At 51.0% G+C, this 15,732-nt stretch overlaps 1 protein-coding gene across 1 annotated transcript in view; it reads left to right on the forward strand.

Moving 5' to 3' along the window:
• HPCAL1 (hippocalcin like 1) overlaps nucleotides 1-15,732 on the forward strand; it is a 111,642-nt gene that overhangs the window by 79,931 nt on the left and 15,979 nt on the right. The gene's annotated exons all lie outside the window — the stretch shown is intronic.

Consider the following 15,732-nt stretch of genomic DNA (forward strand, 5'->3'; position numbering starts at 1 on the left):
CCTAAATTGGCCGGGTTTTTGTGGGTAAGTCATTTGGCCTGGGTGCTTTGGTTGTGGGATGCGTCCATTGAGGAGAATTAGCGAATCAGAATATAAGGGGCAGGGAATTCCCTGGCGGTCCAGTGGTTAGGACTCGGCACTTTCACTGCCGAGGGCCTAGGTTTGATCCCTGGTCAGGGAACTAAGATCCTGCAAGCCATGCAGCAAGGCCAAAAAAGAAAAAAAGAAATACAAGGGGCAGACTTTTTCTTTAAACTAGTTTTTAAATTTATTTATTTTTTTTGTGGTACTTGGGCCTCTCACTGCTGTGGCCTCTCCCGTTGCGGAGCACAGGCTCCGGACGCGCAGGCTCAGTGGCCACGGCTCACGGGCCCAGCCGCTCTGCGGCATGTGGGATCTTCCCGGACCGGGGCGTGAACCTGCGTCCCCTGCATCGGCAGGCGGACTCTCAACCACTGCGCCACCAGGGAAGCCCTAGTTATTTATTTTGAATAGATCTTTACTGGAGTCTAATTGCTTCACAATACCGTGTTAGCTTCTGTTGCACAACAAAGTGAATCAGCCGTATGCACACACTTGTCCCTGTGTCCCCTCCCTCTTGAGCCTCCCTCCCACCCTCCCTGTCCCACCCCTCTGGGTCATCGCAAAGCACCGAGCCGACCTCCCTGTGCTATGCTGCTGTTTCCCACCAGCCAACTATTTTGCATTTGGTAGTGTATATATGTCGATGTTACTCTCACTTCGCCTCAGTTTTGCCCTCCCACCCCATGTCACCAAGTCCGTTCTCTATGTCTACCTCTTTATTTCTGCCCTGCAACTAGGTTCATCAGTAACATTTTTTTTTTTAAGATTCCATATGTATGCGTTAGCATACGGTATTTGTTTTTCTTTCTCACTTACTTCACTCTAGGTCCATCCACCTCACTACAAATAACTCAATTTTGTTCCTTTTTATGGCTGAGTAATATTCCATTGCATATATGTGCCACATCGTCTTCATCCATTCATCTGTTGATGGACATCTAGGTTGCTTCCATGTCCTGGCTACTGTAAATAGAGCTGCGATGAACCTTGTGGTGCATGTCTCTTTTTGAATTATGGTTTTCTCAGTGTGCCCAGCAGTGGGATTGCTGGGTCATATGGTAGTTCTATTTTTAGTTTTTTAAGGAACCTCCATACTGTTTTCCATAGTGGTTGTATCAATTTACATTCCTACCGACAGTGCAAGAGGGTTCCCTTTTCACCACACCCTTCCCAGCATTTATTGTTTCTAGCTTTTTTGATAATGGCCATTCTGACCGGCGTGAGGTGATACCTCATTATAGTTTTGATTTGCATTTCTCTAATAATTAGTGATGTTGAGCATCTTTTCATGTGCCTCTTGGCCATCTGTATGTCTTCCTTGGTGAAATGTCTATTTAGGTCTTCTGCCCATTTTTTAACTGGATTGTTTGTTTTTTTGATATTGAGCTCCATGAGCTATTTGTATATTTTGGAGATTAATCCTTTGTCTGTTGCTTCATTTGCAAATATTTTCTCCCATTCTGAGGGCTGTCTTTTTGTCTTGTTTATGGTTTCCTTTGCTGTGCAAAAGCTTTTAAGTTTAATTAAGTCCCATTTGGTTATTTTTGTTTTTATTTCTGGGGTTCAAAAAAGATCTTGCTGTGGTTTATGTCAAAGAGTGTTTTTCCTATGTTTTCTTCTAAAGAATTTATAGCGTCTGGTCTTACATTTAAGTCTTTAATCCATTTGGAGTTTATTTTTGTGTATGGTGTTAGGTAGTGTTCTAATTTCATTCTATTACATGTAGCTGTCCAGTTTTCCCAGCACCACTTATTGATGAGGCTGTCTTTTCTCCATTGTACGTTCTTACATCCTTTGTCATAAATTAGGTGACCATATGTGCGTGGGTTTATCTCTGGGCATTCTATCCTGTACCACTGATCTATATTTCTGTTTTTGTGCCAGTACCATACTGTCTTGATTACTGAAGCTTTGTAGTATAGTCTGAAGTCAGGGAGCCTGATTCCTCCAGCTCTGTTTTTCTTTCTCAAGATTGCTTTGGCTATTTGGGGTCTTTTGTGTTTCCATATGAATTGTAAGATTTTTTGTTCTAATTCTGTGAAGAATGCCATTGGTAGTTTGATAGGGATTGCATTGAATCTGTAGATTGCTTTGGGTAGTATAGTCATTTTTACAATATTGATTCTTCCAATCCAAGAACATGGCATATCTCTCCATCTGTTGGTATCATCTTTAATTTCTTTCATCAGTGTCTTATAGTTTTCTGCATACAGGTCTTTTGTCTCCCTAGGTAGGTTTATTCCTAGGTATTTTATTCTTTTTGTTGCAGTGGTAAATGGGAGTGTTTCCTTAATTTCTCTTTCTGATTTTTCGTTATTGGTGTATAGGAATGCCAGAGATTTCTGTGCATTAATTTGGTATCCTGCAGCCTTACCAAATTCATTGACCAGTTCTAGTAGTTTTCTGGTGGCATCTTTAGGATTTTCTATGCATAGTATCATGTCATCGGCAAATAGTGACAGTTTTACTTCTTCTCCAATTTGTATTCCTTTTATTTCTTTTTCTTCTCTGATTGCCATGGCTAGGACTTCCAAAACTATGTTGAATAAGAGTGGTGAGAGTGGACATCCTTGCCTTGTTCCTGATCCTAGTGGAAATGCTTTCAGTTTTCCACCATTGAGTATGATGCTTGCTGTGGGTTTGTCGTATATAACCTTTATTATGTTGAGGTAGGTTCCCTCTATGCCCATTTTCTTGAGAGTTTTTATGATAAATGGGTGTTGAATTTTGTCAAAAGCTTTTTCTGCATCTATTGAGATGATCATATGGTTTTTATTCCTTAATTTGTTAATGTGGTGTATCACATTGATTGATTTGCATATATTGAAGAATCTTTGCACACCTGGGGTAAATCCCACTTGATCATAGTGTATGATCCTTTTAATATGTTTGATTCTGTTCAGGATTTTTGCATCTATGTTCATCAGTGATACTGGTCTATAATTTTCCTTTTTTTGTGATATCTTTTTCTGGTTTTGGTATCAGGGTGATGGTGGCTTTGTAGAATGAATACAGGAGTGTTTCTCCCTCTGCAATTTTTTTGGAAGCATTTGAGAAGGATGGGTGTTAGCTCTTCTGTAAATGATTGATAGAATTCACCTGTAAAGCCATCTGGTCCTGGACTTTTGTTCGTTGGAAGATTTTTAATTATGGTTTCAATTTCATTACTTGTGATAGGTCTGTTTATATTTTCTAATTCTTCCTGGTTCAGTCTTGGAAATTTGTACGTTTCCAAGAATTTGTCCACTTCTTCATGGTTGTCCATGTTATTGGCATATTGTTGTTTGTAGTAGTCTCTTATAATCCTTTGTATTCCTGCAGTGTCAGTTGTGATTTCTCCTTTTTCGTTTCTAATTTTATTGATTTGCATCCTCTCTCTTTTTTTCTTGATGAATCTGGCTAAGGGTTTATCAGTTTTGTTTGTCTTCTCAAAGAACCAGCTTTCCGTTTTATTGATCTTTGCTATTGTTTTCTTCATTTCTATTTCTTTTATTTCTGCTCTGATCTTTATGATTTCTTTCCTTCTACTGACTTTAGGTTTTCTCTGTTCTTCTTTCTCTAATTGTTTTCAGTGTAGGGTTAGATTGTTTATTTGAGATTTTTCTTGGTTCTTGAGGTGAGGTTGAATTGCTATAAACTTCCCTCTTAGAACTACTTTTGCTGTGTCCCATAGGTTTTGGGTCGTCGTGGTTTCATTGTCATTTGTTTCTATGTATTTTTTTATTTCGTCTTTGATTTCTTCAGTGATCTCTTGGTTAGCCTCCATGTATTTGTGTTTTTTAGTTTTTTTCCTCTAATTGATTTCCAATCTCATAGCGTTGTGGTCAGAAAAGATGTTTGATATGATTTCAGTTTTCTTAAATTTTCAGAGGCTTGATTTGTGACCCAAGATGTGATCTATCCTGGAGAATGTTCCATGTGCACTTGAGAAGAAAGTGTATTCTGCCACTTTTGGGTGGAATGTTCTATAAATTTCAATTAAATCTATCTGGTCTTTTGTGTCATTTAAAGCTCGTGTTTCCTTATTTATTTTCTGTTTGGATGATCTGTCTGTTGGTGTAAGTGCAGTGTCGATTTCTCCTTTTGTGGTTGTTAACATTTGCCTTATGTATTGGGGTGCTCCTATGTTGGGTGCATAAACATTTATAATTGTTATATCTTCTTCTTGGATTGATCCTTTGATCATTATGTAGTGTCCCTCCTTATCTCTTGTAACAGTCTATTTTAAAGTCTATTTTATCTGATACAAGTATTGCTACTCTAGCTTTCTTTTGATTTCCATTTGCATGGAATATCTTTTTCCATTCCTTCACTTTCAGGCTGTATGTGTCCCTAGGTCTGAAGTGTGTCTCTTGTAGACAGCATATATATGGGTCTTGTTTTTGTATCCATTCAGCCAGTCTGTGTCTTTTGGTTGGGACATTTAATCCATTTACATTCAAGGTTATTATCGATACGTATGTTCCTATTACCATTTTCTTAATTGCTTTGGGTTTGTTTCTGTGGGTCTTTTTCTTCTGTTGTGTTTCCCACTTAGAGAAGTTTCTTTAGCATTTGTTGTAAAGCTGGTTTGGTGATGTGAATTCTCTTAGCTTTTGTTTGTCTGAAAAGCTCTTGACTTTTCCATTGAATCTGAATGAGATCCTTGCTGGGTAGAGTAATCCTGGTTGTAGGTTTTTCTCTTTCATCACTTTAAGTATATCCTGCCACTCCCTTCTGGCCTGCAGAGTTTCCACTGAAAAATCAGCTGATAACTGTATGGGGATTCCTTTGTGTGTTATTTTTTGTTTTTCCCTTGCTGCTTTAATATTTTTCTTTGAATTAATTTTTCTTAGTTTGATTAATATGTGTCTTGGTATGTTTTTCCTAGGGTTTATCCTGTATGGAACTCTCTGTGCTTCCTGGACTTGGGTGACTACTTCCTTTCCCATGTTAGGGAATTTTTCCACTATAATCTCTTCAAATATTTTATCAGACCGTTTCTTTTTCTCTTCTTCCTCTGGGACCCCTATAATTCGAATGTTGGTGCATTTAGTGTTGTCCCAGAGGTCTCTGAGGTTGTCTTCAATTCTTTTCATTCTTTTTTCTTTATTCTGCTCCTCGGCAGTTATTTCCACCATTCTTTCTTCCAGCTCAGTTATCTATTCTTCTGCCTCAGTTATTCTGTTACTGATTCCTTCTAGTGTATTTTTCATTTCAGTTATTGTGTCGTTCATCTCCGTTTGTTTGTTCTTTAGTTATTCTAGATCTTTGTTAAACATTTCTTGTAGTTTCTCAATCTGTGCTTCCATTCTGTTTCCGAGATTCTGGATCATCTTTACTGTCATTACTCTGAATTCTTTTTCAGGTAGATTGCCTATTTCCTCTTCATTTATTTGGTCTTGTAGGTTTTTACCTTGCTCCTTCATCTGAGACATATTTTTTTGCTGTCTCATTTTTCTTTCTTTTTATGAGTGGGATTGTGTTCCTGTTTTACTGGTTGTTTGACCTGAGGCTTCCAGCACTGGAGTTCATAGGCTGTTGGGTAGAGCTGGGTCTTGGTGCTGAGATGAGGAACTCTGTGAGAGCTCAGTCCAATGAATATTCCCTGGGGTCTGAGGTTCTCTGTTAGTCCAGTGGTTTGGACTTGGAGCTCCCACATCAGGAGTTTCCCCCAACCCTGGGCTTGCGAATCAAGATCCCGCAAGCTGCATGGGGTGGCAAAAAAAAAAAAAAAAGAGAAAAATAACAAAGTAAAAAATAAAATTAGACTAGGAAACTAACGGATATGTTAGAAAGAATGTAAAAATAAAAATATAGATGAATCGACAACCAGAAGGTACATCAGTACCACAGTAGTAAAACAGAGGAGGGGGGAAAGGGAAAAAAAAGCCGGGGGATGGAAAGGCCTTGGCTGTGGAGGGCGGGGTCTAAGCAAGGGTGAGGTTTGGGGGGGGCGGGGCCCATGCTTAGGACCCCCAGGGCTGGAAAAGGCCCTGGGGGCTGTGCGGGGTGGGGCTTAGGCTCAAGGAACAGAAGGGGCCCAGGCGAGCCCCCAACCCCAGTCTCAGAGGGCAGAGGACCTCACCTGGGGGCTCAGCAGGCTTCCCGGGCTCCAGTGGGCGGGGCAAACTCCCTCCTCTCCTCTCCTGCTCCTCCGGTCTGGGGTCCTGGAGGGCCCCTCCCGCCTGCCTCTCCTGATCTCCCCGGCCTCCCTCCTGTGTCCCTGAGGGCCCATGTGGCCTGGAGGGGGGTTTGGAGGGCGGGGGATCGCCCTGGGAGCTCAGCAGCCTCCCAGTGCCTGAGTGGGTGGCGCAATCGCCCTCCACTCCTCTCCCGCGCCTCCCTGAGGGCAAGGGGCAGACTTTGAAGAGGACAGTCCCGAGCAGGGCAGGGTGAGTGTGGTCGGGGCCCTCGGTGCTCCCAGCCCACGTCCCACAGGACGCTTGGTGCCCCTCTCCCAGGTGAATTGACTTTGCTCCATCCCCAGACCATGGTGTGCAAGGACGCAGCACCCTGCAGCTGGCTCCAGCTGTCACCCCTGATGACAAAGTGGGAAATGGGCATAGAGTCCTCCCTCCTCTAGCTAAGAAGGGGCCCCTGGTCGCTGATGCTCTTGCCACTGAGCTCTTCCCTCTCCCCCCACATCTCCTGTCATCCTCTACGCAGACCCCATCCTCCCAGAGGCACAGGGTCCCAGTGCTGAGCCTACCCTCCCCGCTCGCCCTGTCTACGCAGCCCTTCCCATGGCCACACCGGGACCCCAGCCGCATCGTTTACCTCTGACAGCTTGGGTTCAGACGCCCCCTTTTCCCACCCACCTCCCTCTTCCCAGTCGTCTCTCTCCAGCCCCCTGCTTTGATGCCCTTCCCGTCTCCCCAGACTGATCACAGGAATCTCTTCCTCGCCCAGAGGCCCCTCCTGTCCTCCTGCATGGCGAGGCCCTAACCGGGTTCGAACCCCAAACCTGGAGCACTGAACCCCGCCTGCTCTCCTGTCAGACAAGGGGCAAAGTGCAAGGTAATTAGCATGACCTGTGAGCCCTTCATCTGTTTGAATCCGCTACCCTCCAGGCCTCATGTCAAGCTTTGGGTGTGAGGGAGGCTCTGTGAACGCAGGGCACCTGCAGGGTCTGAAGGTGGCATCCAGCCCCTGGGCCTTTGCTCGGCCTTGCCCTCTGCCTGCACCACCTTTCCCGTTGTATCTGTTTCACACATCCCATCCCTTCCCAGGCCTTCCTGACCCTGGGCAGAGCCGGTGCCTGTCACCTGTGCCCAGAGGCACTCTGTACTGCTCCCTTGTGATCCCTATTGCCCTGCGGGCTGCACTGAGCCAGCTGGCTGCAGCGCTGAGAGCTCGGCTGTGCTGCTCTTCTCGAGCTGAGTGTTCAGTCCTGTCCCAAAGGAAGGAACCAGTCGGTGGGTGGGACAAAGGCCTTTGACTTGGATCTGTGCACTCAGATCCCTCTAGGCCACTTAGCCACCCCCCAGTCTCACCCATAAGCTGGTTAATCACACCTCCCTCCCTGGGGTGGTTACGAGATTAGAGCTAAGAATAGTGTCCGGTGCGGTGCTGGGGCCGGTACCACTGGGGTGAGAAGGAGGCTCGGGGGCCCCTTAGCTCCTCCGCCTTCCCGCCCAGGTGCCCAGTAGTTACTACAGTGACTGCTCTAAGTCCTCAGCCCTGCCCTGCCCGCCCCCAGTGCTGTGGGCGCCCACGGAGGCCAGGGATGTGGGCTCTGTTCCCCAAGTGGGGGGAGGGCTTGGGGCAGCGGCTGTTGGAGGCTCAGCCCTGCCTGGCCATGCCCAGCCCAGGAGAGCCAGCCTCAGAGCCCTCCCGGGATGTCTGGAATTTTCTCGCCCTCAGAAGCAGAGGGTGCCACTTTGTAATTCTCATCTTCCCACCCAGAAGGCATCACCTTTAGCGCTCGGCTATGAGGCTAAGATCTGGACCCCAAGCCTGCTGAAGTGTCACCACCTTAATTTCCGAGGTCGCTGGGTGCCTGGCATGACAACCGGTGTGTCTGAGGGCAGATGCCAGGTTGCCGGTTCCATCTGGGGGCTCCCACCAGATGTGAGCTGGCAGCTCAGACCCACAGGCCCCCGCAGACCCCGGGTGCAGCTTGTTTCACGCCGGCACAGATGCCACGGCACCAGCCGAAAACTCTCCTCCCGGCATCCCGTGGGTGGGGCTTTCCTGCCTCTCTTGTTTGGACACTGGGGTGTGGACTTCCTGACGGAGGGGTGTTACTCCCACTGCCCCATCCTTCCTTCTCTCATCTTCCCTGTTCACCCAGTGAAAGCATTCACTGGGGTGGAACAAGAGACTCAGGCGGGGCCCCTGCCTCAGGAGACAGATTAGTGAGTGGGTCTCTGGGCTTTTCTCCCCAAAGAAAACAGACACAGCTTCACGTGGAAGGTGCTGCTTTCATTAGTCCAGTCTCCTTTCATCAGCCCTGTTGGAGCTGGGTCTGGGTCTCCTTGCCTGGACATCACCTGCATACAGATGCCCAGCTGGAGGCTGGCGGGTGGGCACCGGTGCACGGGGTGAGGGTGGTGCCTGGCCAGGTTGAGTCCTGCTGAAGATAGTAGCGAGGCGTCGGGAGCTGAAGCAGACGCAGGGGTCCAAAGCGGGCAGAGGAGCTGGTCTGTGGTGTCTCTTCCCATCCCGGGACCCCGGGTATTTCAGTGCACACACGGCAAATATTCAGTAACCCCTCCACCCCTACCACCACGAGATCAGAAGCTCTGGGGGGCAGATGGCACCTCTGGTACAGGAACATCCTTGGTCAGGATGTGCTGGGTCAGTGATGGGAAATGGGGGACCCCTTCTCTCTTCCCTCTGCCTTTGGTGATGGACAAGCCAGTGTGTCCCCTGCATCCTCCATCTCGGCCCACCTGCTCCAGGCACTGGAGAAGGGGCACCTGCGTGCTATGGCTGCGGGTCCCAGCCTCCACCCCCAGCAATCATGCATTCATTCCCTTGACAAACATGTACCGATCACACACACTAGAGCTTCCAGGCTCTGGACTTCCCATGGAGAACGAACTAGAATAAAACCTGGCCCCAGGGACTCTGTATTCTAGTTGGGGGGAGAGAGACAATTCAGTAAAATAAAGAGAAAAAATAAAGTAGGCAAGGGGATAAGAATGTTTGTTGCGGCTTCAGTTTTGGACAGAGGACTTACAGAAGGCTTCACTGAGAAGTGCCCTGAGCCAAGACCTGATGGAGGCGAGGGAGCAATTTGATATCAGAGGAAGAGCCAGTGCAAAGGGCCTGTGGCAGTAGCATGTCTGAGGTGTTCAGGAGCGGCAAGGACATCAGTGTCACTGGAGGGGATGAACAAGTGGGGGGCTAGGAGATGAGCCGGATGGGTGGGAGGGTGTAGATCATGCCTGAGGAGTGGGACACTCGCAACCATAATCCAACAAGGAGAAGCATCTCAGTGCAGCCGAAATCGCACTGCATGGTGGACCTCTGCACACAGTTCAAAGATAATAGTTGCTCATAGAGATTTAACCATGGCTGTGTAAGATGGTAGATGAACAGGGACATGGAGACCAGGGGTTCTGCAGGGGCCAGGAGAAACATGACCCCGGGCTAACCTCTCCTCTGGGTGCTGTCCACCTGCCGTCCGGAAGTGGCCGGCAGAATGGAAACTGCTGTGGTTTTGAGGCGGGGCACCGGGAAAGGGAAATCCTTCCTAGCTTGTACGTTGATGGTTATTTTTAGAGTAACTAGCGATGACTTGGTAATATCACTTCCTATGGGCGTCTCCTTCAACCCTCAACCGCAGGGGCAGGTCCTCCACGACGAGCGTCGTGGGCAAACGTGTGCTCACACGTGCACACACACACGCACACATGTGGTACGTACCACTTGGCTCAGCGTTTTCATCCACTGCGCAGTCAGTGGAAGGGTGGGGGCCATTGTCCTGGCCTGTCTGCAGGACGGCCAGCCCCAGGCAAGGGAATCGCTGTCTTCGGCATCCCTGAGCTTCTGCTCTGGGTAGGTTTCTGCATGAGAAGAAAGGCAGGGGTAAAAGGAAGGGCACCTGCCGGTCAGTCTTTGCTCAGCGCCCAAGGGGCGGGACAGAGAGGGAGGCTTCATAATGAACAGACGAAGGATCAAGCAATGTCCCCGGGGTCTCTCTGCCTGCTGGCCGCTGGCGGGGCCCCTGAGCCAGGTCTGAGCCCACTCGGCTCTTCCCCCTCTGTCGCCCACCTCTCCCGTCGAGCCCACGCTGCTTCCTCTGGTGGCCGTTCCTAGGACCTCAGAGGGTCTCCAGGAAACTGGCTCTTCCACTGATGTCGCAGAACATCTGTGTCAGACGGCCTCTGATGGACAATTCCGATACCTGGAGGGCCAGGAAGGCGGGCTCTCGGGCACGCTGGACAGCGCTCCGCGGCTACAGATGCGCTGAACTGCTGGGCCCACGGAGGAGCTGGGGCTGCTGCCAGGGGCGCCCCCGTCGCCGGCCATCTCTTCTTCTTCCTTGCTTCCTCTCACCAATTACGCATCCATCGTGTGTGTGTGTGTGTGTGTGTGTGTGTGTGTGTGTGTGTGTGTGTGTGTGAGGTACTGTGCTAATTGGCTGTGGATTATTCCTAGCTGCGCCCTGAGTAACTGGAACTCAGCTCTATGTCTTTGGGGAAAAGGGTCAAGGAGGGACCCCCTGGGCCCTGGGCTGGAATGCCACCTTCCTTCCCTCCCCCTTCTGCACCCCTTCCGCTGCCTCCCTCCCTCCCCACACACCTCCAGCACCGTGCTGTCTCAGAGTTAGGCTAGAGTAGGAACTAACTCGGAGTAGAAGAGGAAGGAGGAATTCACGCCTTCCATGTCTTCCTTCCTTCCCAGCTAGACTGGAGGAGCTTTGGGGGCACCTTGTACTTTTGTGTATCCCAATGGTTCCCACTCAGTAGGTGCTCAGTTAATCTGTGTTGATCGACACTTTCTGTGTGAGTTTGTGTTTTGGCCCCAGCTCTCCCTGCAGAATCTACGGCTTCTGGTGCTGTGATTTAAAGAATAAAAATGGCAAAGGGCAACATTTGTGAGCTGTCTTCACTGATTATAAATACAGTCTCTGATGACAGCTCAAGACCGTAGCCCTGGGCCCACCAAGGGGCAGCTGGCACCTCACCATTTGTGTGTCCTGGCCAGGCTGATGCCACTTTTAGGAAGAATGACTTACTGTTTTTATTTCTCTCCAAAGACATTAAACATGAATCAAATAGCAGATGAGATGATTTACTGGAAGTTTTCTTCCAAGTTTCAAAAAACACACACAAAAAATGGGGATTGGTGTGCTGAAGCGCACTTGAGTGAAGCCGGGCAGCATTCGGGGGAAGCCACCCCTCCAGGGGCTCTGCCGTGGGCAGCACCTCGCAGAGTGGACCTTGCCCTGAGGTCGGAGCCCTGTGTCAACCGGCACAAAACCCCAGGGGGGCCAAGTGGTTCTTGAAAACACCTCAAGCCTAATGTTTATAATGACATTTCTTCTGTTTCTACCCAAGACATCACAGAATGTGACCAAACCTCATTCATTTGGGGCACAGGAATTCAAAATTTGGAAAGGGTTAGTTTAGGGCCCATGGCTTGAGAATTGAGTCATCACTCAGGCAGGAACCTGGCAGAAATTAGCTTTCTACCACCTGCTGGGAAAAAAGGGAATGGGTCTTTTCCCAGGGATCCTGGGGAGAGGGACACACACTCCAGCCATGTGGGCCGACTTCTCCAGTGCTGTGGAGGCCTCCACTGGGGATAGACTCCAAAACGTTTTTTAGAGTGGGACGTGCCTGGGGGCCACATTGTCCAAACTCATATTTTTTAGATATGAGGAAAGTAAAGCCGTGAGACCTGTGACTTACCCAAGCTCGCCCAGGCCTCCTGAGTCTGCCCTGAGGGGGGAACGTCGGTGGCTGTGCTAATAACACCTGATTCCTTCTGCTCACTGCAAATGCCCGTCATCTACCTCACAGCTCTCTGCCATTCCAATCCTTACCCTTTGCCTGAAAAAGGGTATTTTTTCAGGTATTTTTTGACTCAGACTTTACCCAAAGCGCAGTTCAGATTTGTAATTCGTCAGAATTCCTAGCATTTGATGGTGCCTTTTCCTTCCTTCCCCAGCTGCCTCTCCCCTCCCCAGCCTGCATTTGTCCTTTTGTTCCTCAGTGTCCTCTACTGCTCTGTATTGCTCCACGCTGTTCTACGCTGTTCACTACTGTTGTGTTGCTAGGCCAGTCATTGCCCAGGAAGGTGCCTGGGGAGGTAGCAGGCCCAGCTGTGCAGCCTGAACGGGTACTTGCTGGCGGTGGTCTCCCCAGAAGCTCGGGCCTGTGAGTGTTTGAAGTGGGGATGCGGCCTGGGCTCCCCGCCCATCTCCCCGGCATTGTTCTTCCAGCTACACCGCACGTGTTCACACCCTCGCACGTGTTCACACCCTCACGCCGCCTCGAACGCTGACTTCTCCTGGAATGCTGTTCTGACCCTTCTCCACTGGGTGGACGTTCCCCGGATGGCAGCTTGGAGGCCCACTCGCCCCTCTGCCCCCGCAGAGCCCAGCTCCGGCACGGCTCACATGTCGCGTCTTCAGGTCCTGCTGGTGCATAAAGTACCTGCGAGTTTAGTTGGTGTATAAAATAGAGGTGGCACGAGTGCAGGAAGGATAAGCACGGCCCATAGTGTTTTCTCTGAGATAATTGAATTCCCAGGAGTGAAATCCCACTCATTCCATACGCTGTCGTGTAGGAAAGGCCTTCACCCCGAGAGCACCGCCAGCCCCACCACCAGACCTGAGTGTGATTTCCGTCCCAGTACCAGGAGCCAGAGAACAGACTGAGGCTTTCAGACAGTCAGTGGTGGGGACCACCCCAGTGTGGAGGAAAGGGGTGTGCTGTGTGTGGGATGGGTATGGTGTGTGTGTGATGTGCGTAGGGCATGATACGTGGCATGTTGTGGTGTGTGTGTGATGTGTGTGGTGTATATGGATGGTGTGTCTGTGGGTATTGTGTGGGGTGTGTGTGTGTGTGTGTGTGAGGTGTATGTGGTGTGTGCAGTATGGTGTGTCTGTGCACAGGTGTGTCACAGGCCCACCGAGGGCTGCTCTGTCCAGCACAGATCTGAGCGGCCGGCCTCCCGGGAGCGCAGGGGTTGCTCTGGGCTTATTCTCCTTCAGTATCTGTGAAGTTCCTTGTCCTTCAGGGAGCCTGTCCCGTGGTAAACAGGATCCTCGTGCCCGTTCAAGTGGACCTGAACCAGTTAGAAGCCCCAGGAGACACCTTGCTGTTGGAGAGAGCCCTTCACCTCCTCGGGATGGGGGTTCGTGGTGTCCGCGTCGCGCTGATCCCCGGGGCCTCGGGCTGGAGCCGGACTTGCCTTGGGCAGTGTGAGCCCAAGGCTCTGCCGCTGTTGAGGGACTGGGCTCCTCCCATCCTTTTCCCTCACTTTCTCTTTGAAGAGCAGGAGTTGGATTTCCACTGGCCCTGCCCCCGCTGGATGTACTGAGCTGCCGGGATCCCAGGCCCTCTGCCCACCCGGGTGTGTGGCCCAGGGTTTAATACCACTGTGTCGGGCATGCAAGGGAGAGGGTCGGCCGGAGAGTGCGGGACCGCCTGCAGCCTGCGGCCTCCCAGCCTGGCTCTGTCTGATGCTGTGATTGAGCCCATCAAGTGCATCGCGCATGCCTTTTATCATAAAAGCTGTGATATGACCTCCGTATATCTGTCTGATGCTTACATTTGTCAAAGCCCTTTCACAGCCTTCATTTCCCTTTATCCTCACAACTGCACTGTGAAACCAACGGGTTGGGACCCTTATCCCCATTTACTGCCAAGGAAACTGAGGCCCAGAGAAGCCCAGAGACAGCCAAGACCAAAGGGCTGGAGAATTGGGTCCTGGGAGGAGACTCAGGCCATTTACTGTCCGGCGGGGGTCCCTTCGGTACACAGTCCCCATCCCGACTGCAGCCCCCGAGGCTGGCATTCGGTCCCCTTTACAGAGGAGCGTCAGAGGCTTAGTCTGGAGCCTTGAGACGGGGGACTGCCTGCCTGACTGAAGCCCGGCGAGTAGTCCCCGCCCCATGCCTCCCGAGAGCTGCCTGTCCAGCCACTGCGTGCTGGGTGCTGGCCCACCGGCTGGGCCTCTCCTTCTCTGTTCCTCTCCTGCTGGGAGGACGTTGCCTCGGGGAAGGACAGCGGCTCACATCCCGGCCGGGAGCATCAGAGTGGAATTGCCCGCTCACTCTGCCGCCTGCCTGCGGGTCTTTCCCACGCGGGCTTGGTCTGCGTGGGTCACTCCGCAGCCAGCCGGGCCCAGGCAGCCAGGAGGAATTTACTCCAAGATGTGCAGGGGCCGGTGTCCCAAACCTCCATGCGCAATAAGCCAGCTGAGGTGGTGGCCCCTCTGCCAGCTCTGTGTCCCCCAGGGCTGACCGAAGGGGGAGCAGATCTATGGTGGGGCTGGGAGTGGAGGGAGTGGCTTCTGAAATCTCACACCGGTTCCTGTCTTCAGCCCACGGTGTCCAGCCTGCCGTGGCCTCTTAGGTTTCCTTCAAAAGAGCAGTCAGCCTGCGGCCGGCTCTGCGTCCCTGAGGTGATGCTGTGTGACTCATATGTTCGTTAGTTTCAACCTCGGAGCTTTTATCGTTCCATAGACCAGTGATAGAGTCCTGAGTCCTGGACTAGAGCGTTTTCCTGGGGCATGGGCTCTTTCTGGGGAGGGTTGGGGGGCGTCAGCCCCTCCTGTTGCTCCCCTTGACCATCTCCTCTGCAATCGGTGTTGCGTTTTGCGTCTGACCTACTAACCTGCCTTCCTCCACTGGGGAAGCAGTTCAGAGCGCTCGTCCCCTGAAGATTCCAGTAGCAGTGACCTTGGCTCTAGGGTGAGGCTGCACCACTCAGTTGAGAGATCCCAGCTGGAGGGCAGAGTGAGCCCCCGTGGCGGAGGACCACATAGCTGGGGGGCTGTTCACCGCAGGAGGGAGGAGATGAGATCCCAGCTGGAGGGCAGAGTGAGCCCCCGTGGCGGAGGACCACATAGCTGGGGGGGTGTTCACCACAGGAGGGAGGAGATGAGATCCCAGCTGGAGGGCAGAGTGAGCCCCCGTGGCGGAGGACCACATAGCTGGGGGGGCTGTTCACCGCAGGAGGGAGGAGATGAGATCCCAGCTGGAGGGCAGAGTGAGCCCCCGTGGCGGAGGACCACATAGCTGGGGGGGTGTTCACCGCAGGAGGGAGGAGATGAGATCCCAGCTGGAGGGCAGAGCGAGCCCCCGTGGCGGAGGACCACATAGCTGGGGGGGTGTTCACCGCAGGAGGGAGGAGATGAGATCCCAGCTGGAGGGCAGAGCGAGCCCCCGTGGCGGAGGACCACATAGCTGGGGGGGGTGTTCACCGCAGGAGGGAGGAGATGAGATCCCAGCTGGAGGGCAGAGTGAGCCCCCGTGGCGGAGGACCACATAGCTGGGGGGGTGTTCACCGCAGGAGGGAGGAGATAGCACCAGTTTGGTGAACGGACCTCTACTCTGCTGCAGCTGGTCCTGTGCCGATACATGGAACTTTCCAGAACACCAAGTCTGAATTACAGAATGTCCCTTCCTGGAGCTTCGAACCTGAGCAAGAGAGCACTTTGTCATCCTAATCCCTGATGTTGCTTCCCATTTTCCTGTTACTG

Source organism: Phocoena sinus, chromosome 13, assembly GCF_008692025.1.
Source record: "Phocoena sinus isolate mPhoSin1 chromosome 13, mPhoSin1.pri, whole genome shotgun sequence".
In the NCBI taxonomy this organism is placed as follows: Eukaryota; Metazoa; Chordata; class Mammalia; order Artiodactyla; family Phocoenidae; genus Phocoena; species Phocoena sinus.